We start from the raw sequence: 6,939 nt of genomic DNA, 5'->3' as shown, positions 1-6,939 counted from the left end.
GAATTATATACTTCTTATGTTGGTAACTTCTTTTAGATACAGGGTCAACCATTTCCTCCCATGCATCTACTCATCTCTCCTCTAAAGGGAGAAGTTCTATGACACAAATATTCTCCCTTTCCACTTTTCTTTTCATAGTGTCTGGGATTAAGCCCAGTGCTTTGTGCAGGCGGGGCAAGTGCTCTACCACTGGGCTACAAGCAGTGTCCCTCAGGTGTTTTGAATAGGCACATGAAAAAGAGGAATAAAACTGTGGTAGAGCAAAATAAGTACATTCAAGTCAGAGTTTTGACATGTGTATCGAAACAGTTTAAAGGAGTCTTACCTGGCCCTCTCTCAAGCCACTGGGCTCATTTGGTGCCAGAGATCTAACTGAGGACCTTGTGCTTGCCAGGCAGGAACTTATGATGCTGACTATCTCCCTGGCCCTGGGTTCATATTTATTTGAGAACACTTTTTTTTTTTCAATATGAGCCATGTGTACCGAATAGGCAGCAATCAAAATTAATATCCATGTTACTTCAATGCATTGGAATGAGAAGAAAGTTCATAATGAAACATAAAATTATCATTATCTGTTCATCAGTATAATTAATATTGTATAGTCATAATCACATATAAAAAGTTCATAATTTAAGATAAAAGCTTCTGAAGAGCAATGTTATTGACTAGATGTTGAAAGAGATAAGTGTTGAGTAAGGTTTTGTGTGGTATAGTTTAGTTTGATTTCTGATTTGAATGGAATGAAAAGAAATTTGAAAGAACCTCATTAGAAATTTGTGGGGTTTCAGGAAAGCAGGTAAGCTTCCAGTAGACTTGGGAGTTGGGAGTAAGAGGATATAGGGTAATAAAAATCATCTCAAAGGTTTTGGAGTACATAGAGAATCTACCAGAAATTCATGAAAATATTATACCAGAAAATCTACCTTTTTCCTTATATTTAATAACCTTGAAGTATAAATCTCATGCGTAGTGAATGCTTATATATCAACATTTATATCAAAAGTGAAAGGGAAACAGGAAGGAACTTGTTCACTAGGTATTGGATATATGGAGTGGCCTTTGAGGTTGGCTAATGAATATTTTAAAAAGATTTCAAAAGGATAACACATATCAAAACATGCTACCTTAAAGGTGGAGAGAATTTAAATGACTAATCACTAAATATTGTGTCATAACTTCAACTTTTCCTGAATGTATAAGAATGCATTAAAAATAAATGGTGAAGTTCTCTGGCTTTAATGAAGGTTCATTCAGAGTAGTGTGGAAAAAAAGAGCCCTTTTGTGAAATATGGAAACCATCTTGAGTTAAACAAATGCCAGAAAAAATTATAATTGTAAAAATGAGATGTCGACTATCGTTATTACAGTGGCTGTGTTGTTTCCAATAACAATTTGGCGTTTTATTTAGTCTGTAACAATCTACAATTGAAATATAAAATAAAGATTTTTCTTTTATTTCCCTCTGAAGTTCTGTGCCAAGCTAAGCAGAACTGAATGAAACATCTGTGGGTGATTAAAACAAGCTTTCCTATGGGGTTTTGAAGAGAAAGTAAACATGGATTTTATCCATAGTCAACAGCATTTACAAATGTAAAGAGAGGAAGCTACTGAGTTTTTGAAGAATGAGCTGCTAGAAAGGAAATAGAAGGATGGAAGGGCAGATGGTGGTAATCAGTTCCATACGGCGAGAGGCTTCTATTGAAGGGGAAAAAAATGACAGTGAGCTGCTGTGGTGGGGTGATATTTTATTGAAGCAATCTTGAGTCTTGTGTCCTCTCTTTGTCTTTCTAGAACATTCCCATCTCAAGAAGCCAGACAAATGGGACTCACATACAGAGGGAGGCTTGCTCGGGAGTCTGTGGGTTCTCTTGAGCAGGCTGCACCTCTGGAAGGATTGTGTGGGCCAGTGGGGCTCCTGCTTGACACCCTCGCATCTCTTCCCCCTGGAACTTGAAATTCTCCAATCTTTCCTGCTTTACTTTTTTGAGGGTCAACTGTAGTTTCCTGACTTGTGGAGGCTACATTGTGTATGTGTTGGAGAACACAGATTTGGCGCCAAACTGGCCTCAAATTCCCTCATTTACTATCTGTGTGAACTTGGAAAATTAATTAAAGTTTCCATGCCTCACGTTTTTCTCTACAAAATGAAGATAACTATAGTATAGTAGTCCCCCTTTATCTGTAGGGGACACATTCTAAGACCTGCCCCAGTGGTTGCCTGATACCGTACATATAAATTATGTCTTTTCCTGTACATACCTACCTAGGATAAAGGTGAGTTTATACATTAAGAGCTGTAGGGTATTAACAATAAATGGCCAAAAGGAACAATGATAAAAACATCCCATGCTGAATGTTATGTAAGTGTGGGCTCTGTCTCTTGGCAGCCACTGGGGTTGGTTTGTGTGTCCAACGTGGTTGTGCTCTGTGGGACAGAGTGGAGTGGTGAGAGATTTCATCACACTGCTCAGAGTGGCAATTCAGAACTTAGGTCTTCTTTATTTCTGGAATCTCTCATTGATATTTTTAGATAGCAGTTGACCATGGAGGACTAAAACTACATGTAAGGGAAGACTGGTGTTCCATTTATGCATCCTAGAGGTAGATTTGCTGTAAGGATTAAAATGAATTAATCCTTCTAAATGAATTAAAATTAGGCTACCAGAATTCCCCAAAGAGCTATAAAAATACACATTCCAGGGCCTCATCCCAGACCTCCTGGAATGGAATCTCTGTACTGTCTTGGTCACAAGCTACTTATTAATAAATGATTTTCAATCATTTACTTCCACGATAAGTTGTCCATGTATTTAGCAATCCACATGTACTGTGGGTCTAATATAGCATACCATGTGAAGACACACAAAAGATAGGCATGGTAAGTGTGTGATTAAAAAGAGAAACACATGCTAGAAGTTGGGACCTGTCCTCTTGCATATCTCAGTGAGTGAGCACTCAGAGGTCATATCCAAGGGGTTGGGATGGTATCAAGTGCGGTGAGCAGAAAGGAAATGCTGAACTCCACCAGTTCAAATCTCTAGTCAACAACATAAAACCAGAGCTTCGGCCACCAGTTTCGTCAGTCCCTGAAGAAGTGCCATGGCCGAATGTTAAATCCTGTTTCCGGTTCCCTGCAGTTTGTGTTGCAATAATGTTTTTCCTTACTTTTACCCTTTGTACTTTTTAACATTGCCAACCAACTCACTGTCTGCAGTTGTGACCTTGACAGTGTTCGGAACCCTCTGTTCTTAGCCGCACATGTCTGAAGCTTTCGCAAAGATGCAGTGACCTTGTTGTGTTTCGTTGTTGAGAAAGGTCTCCTCACGGCCACCTTATTTCAGTTTTCTTAGTCCTAATCCTGACACCCTGCCTCAGTGAATGCTATCTCAGCTGCAGAGGTGTTCATCTTCTTTTGTTTCCTCTCAGAGCCTATCTCTAGCTTTATAATTATCCAAGGTGGCAACAGCTCTGAAAAACATACTCTGTCACCTTGAAATCAAGTGGGTTTTAGCTGAAAATTCAGGCAAGGTCTTAAAGACATTGTTTCTTTCAGTTATGAATAGAACATGACAGTCCTAGGTTATGATGATATTTAGATGACGGAGTCCCATTACTTTAGATAATGTGAGATGTTGGCATTTTATTCAAACATGTAATCCTTGTCACTGAGTGTGGGCAGGAGAAGGATTGCTACCTAGAGGAGGTGCAGTGCAGGATGGCACTACAGAGAAATGACATAAAACCTTAAATAATAGCAGTAATTATTTCCCACTTGTTGTCATGTCACTTTTACAGTTCCTGTGACATCTTAAGGTACTGTCTTTATGATCTGAAGTGGTTGCTGAGTCTCTGAGCAATGTTAAGGCCTAGCTCATTATATGGATGCATTAAGGACATGCTAGCATTGATGATACAATTATCCAGATAAAGTAGGTGATTTATGGGTCCTTCGGAGCCCTTCCTTTGTGTGTGTGTGGTACAGGGATTGAACCCAGGGCCATCACACTGAGATACATTTAAAAAAATAAATTGAGAGAAGTTCTTGCTAAATTGTCCAGGCTGGCCTCAGACTTGGAATCCTCTTACCTCAGCCTTCCAGTAGCATCATATCTTGTCATCAGAAGATATGATTGCTGGGCTGGTGAGATGGCTCAGTGGTATAAAGCACCTACTTAGAATGAGCTTAGCAAAGTACAGGGACCACGGTTCAATCCCCCAGCACCACATGCCAGCCAGCCCCACCCCCTGGTGGGCTGAGCTGGCCACCCCCCCCACACAAATAAATTAAAAAAAAAAAAGAAGATATGATTGCTGAATTATAGATACATTTGCTTTTGGGTTACAGCGAATATTTTTGACACAATATCTTGAAGATAGAAAACAATTTGTTTTTTAAAAAAATCTTTTAAAAACTTAAAGAAATATCTTATTTATTTAGTGAGACCCAGTACAGGGTCTCACTACACAGCTTGGATTTGTAGTGATCCTCCTGTCTCAGCCTCCTCAGGGCTGGGATTACAGGTGTGTGCCACTGCACCCAGTTTTGGTGGCTAGCATGGCACATTTCCATGCTGTTCCAGGCCTGGCACAGCATGTGGTACTTGGGATTGAACCTGGGTCCTTATGCTTGCCAGCCAGGTGCTTAGACAACCAAGCTATCTCCCCAGTCCAGAAAAAATAATTTCTACTTACTAATACCAACTTATGGTAAATATTTAGCAACACCAATATGGCAATACACACTGAGGTTTTTTGGGGGGATTTAAGAAGAGAGTTTTTACTGAATTTGAATGTGCATGTTCATGCATATTCCATATACTGACCTACAATTTATAGATTATTTGGATACAATAAAATATTCACAGAAGTTTAGAGAATTCAAATCTTTCAAGGCTTCTAGAGGAACATGGTAAAAATCTAAAATTGGATATGTCTTGTCTTCTCTCCTTAAAAATCACACAAGAGAAAACAACAAAACATAAAGCCAACAAGGAGGGGGGACCCTTGGTCTGAGGGATGAGGTGATATCAACCACTGAGATCTCTGGGTAAAACCATTCCAGATAGAGGCAGTGATGGGCATGGGCAAAGGTCCTAGGGTAGACCTGAGATTATGTGTTGGAAGAAAAGAAAGGCCCATGGGCTTGATGGCAGTGGAGAGCAGGAGGAAAGGCATGAGGCAGTGAGGAGGAGCAGGTGGGAGGCTGAGCAGGAGGGACCAGGGGCCAGAGCAAGCGGCTCCTATATTCTTACAACAGTAGGCAGCCCTGTGGCATTGCTGCTGGCCGTGGCAAGGTTTAATTCTCTCTGTGAGGGGGCCCTTTGTTACTGGGACAATTGGTGAAATTTGAAGAGGGCCTGTGGGTTAGGTAATAAAATTGTGTTGACGTTAACTTTGTGATTTTGATAACTCTGTTTATGTCAGAGAAAGTTCTTGTTTTGAGAAATACATCTGGAAGCATTTGGGAACAGGGAGACTGAGCCTCAAATACTTCATGTGTGCATGTGTGAGGTGGGGAGTAGTGGGCAAAGTAACGTTGTTGCTTTTTCTGGGAAATCTGGGGGCAGGACACACAGGGATTCTTGGTTTTAGTGCTTGCATGATTGTGAATTTTCTGTTAGGGCTGAAGTCATTTCACAATGAAAAGTAAGAAAGAACCAAAGCTCACGATAGGTTGCATGAGGAGTGGGAGTAGGGAAGGAAGGGATCCAGGAAGAGACAGGACAACAATCTCGCAGAGCAAGGACAGGGACATGGGTGGAGGCAGAGGCAATATGTGTGGAGAAAACTGGCCGAGATTTAGTGTACGTCAGATTCAGTGTCGAACAGATTCAAGATGTACATTTGTTCTTGGACTTGTGGAGAAATATATGATTGGAGAAGGCAAGGCAGGCATGCTATGGGCCCTAGGGCTGGCTGGGGGGGGGCGGGCTAGGGGGAGGCTGTTTTCTGGCCTCGAGGCTCTTACTCTGCTCTTAAGACAGCTAAATTTGAGTCATTCATAGGAAAATGGATATACCGTGGGACTGTGATGTTACAGGAATCAAATCAGATACACAAGCCTGAGTATTGCATGGTTTCTCTTATATGAAAAACCAAAATTATAAAGAGCAAAATAAAGACTAGGTGTAGGAATCAGGAAGATAGATCTTTCTCAAATGGAAAAGGGATTAAGAGATGGAGGAAGGGTCAGTGAGATAGCTCAGTGGACTAAGCACCTGTTTAGGCAAGCTCAGGGGCCAGGGTTTGATCCCTGGTCCTGCATGCTGAGCTGGCTCCATCCCTGGATGCACTGAGCTGGCTGCCAAGTACAGGCATGGTGGCACATGCCTGTAATCCCAGCGGTGGGGAGGCTGAAAACAGGAGGATCACTACCATTTTGAGCTGGGTAGTGAGACCCTGCACACACACACACACACACACACACACACACACACACAATGGAGGAGAGGGAAAGAGGAAAGGATTTAGGGTGCGTTAACTCCACACAAAGGTTGTATATACTGCAAATGTGTATTAATAAAAAATAAACAAAAATGTAAATGAAAGCACCTGGATCATTTGCAGTTCTGATCAAGGAGCTTTTTGCACAGTTTTATTCCAAAATCTGACAAAGCAGAAGCTTTGAGTCCTGGCAGGGCCAGTGAATTCTGCAGTTACGTTGGCAGAGTCTCTTTTGGAGAGTGTGTCCCACTTGTGACATCAAGCAAGCACACACAGTGTGCTGAGCAGCATGCTGTGCCCTGCTGCGCAGCTCAGAGCAGCACCTCACTGATGCCAAGGAGTCGAGAACATACTGGAAGACTCAGTATGTGGGAAAGCCTTCTAGAAAACAGATATTTACAGCTCATCGTATGAATAGGGCTTTACTTTATATACCTCGTTTTTATACTTTTCTGCTGGATGGTTAAGACCAAGATATAGCAAGACCTATAT

The sequence above is a fragment of the Octodon degus genome, unplaced genomic scaffold (genome assembly GCF_000260255.1).
Source record: "Octodon degus isolate 3935 unplaced genomic scaffold, OctDeg1.0 scaffold00011, whole genome shotgun sequence".
In the NCBI taxonomy this organism is placed as follows: Eukaryota; Metazoa; Chordata; class Mammalia; order Rodentia; family Octodontidae; genus Octodon; species Octodon degus.
This window is presented reverse-complemented; position numbering follows the sequence as displayed.